Source organism: Myotis davidii, unplaced genomic scaffold, assembly GCF_000327345.1.
Source record: "Myotis davidii unplaced genomic scaffold, ASM32734v1 scaffold1332, whole genome shotgun sequence".
Classification (NCBI taxonomy): Eukaryota; Metazoa; Chordata; class Mammalia; order Chiroptera; family Vespertilionidae; genus Myotis; species Myotis davidii.
The window spans coordinates 61823-62707 of record NW_006283155.1 but is presented as its reverse complement, the minus strand read 5'-3'; the positions used below and the strand labels follow the sequence as shown (position 1 = coordinate 62707).

Below are 885 nucleotides of genomic sequence, written 5' to 3'. Positions count from 1 at the left end.
TTGGTTAGACATTTATATACCTTACAAAGCGATCCCCTGACATTTCAAGTACCCACCTGGCACCATACCTACTTATTACAATATTACTGACTATATTCCCTGTGCTGTACCTAACACCCATGAATTTGTACTTCTTAATCCCTTCACCTTCCTCACCCAGCCCTCCAACCCACCTCCCATCAGGCAACCCTCAGCCTGTTCTCCGCATCCCTGAGTCTGTTTCTCTTTTGTTTGTTCACTTTGCTCTTTAGATTAAACATATAAGTGAAATCATATGGTATTTGTCTTTTTCTCTCTGACTTATTTCACTTAGCATAATACCCTCTAGGGCCATCCATGTTTTTGCAAATGGTAAGAGTTCTCTTTTTTATGGCCAAGTAATCTATATATATAAAAACCCAGCGACCCGAATGCTGGAACAACCAGAACGATCAGAACGAACGGTGGCTATGACACACACTGTTACAGTCAACCAGCCTGATCTGGGCCCCGATTGGCACCCCCCAAGCCAACTCGGCCCCCCATTGCACCCAATACCCCGATCAGGGGTGGGGCTGGCTGGCCAACCACCCATGGCCCCTCCCCACTGCCGGCCTGACAGGCCTCCATAGGGGCGGGCCGGCCAGGCCCCACCCGTGCACAAATTCGTGCACCAGGCCTCTAGTATTTTATATATATATCTATTCCACACCATTGCACCATCTTTATCCACTCCTCTATGGCTGGGCACTTATGTTGCTTAAGCTCTCTTTTTTATAAGATTTTGCTTTTCTTTTTTAATAAATGTTTTATTAAGATATTACATATGTGTCCTTATCCCCACATTATCCCCTACCCCCTCCCTCACTCCTGCCCTCAAACCCCGCCTCCCCCCCCCCACCCTCT

At 47.2% G+C, this 885-nt stretch overlaps 1 protein-coding gene across 1 annotated transcript in view; it reads right to left on the bottom strand.

Moving 5' to 3' along the window:
* FAM149A (family with sequence similarity 149 member A) overlaps positions 1–885 on the bottom strand; it is a 29209-nt gene that overhangs the window by 24226 nt on the left and 4098 nt on the right. The gene's annotated exons all lie outside the window — the stretch shown is intronic.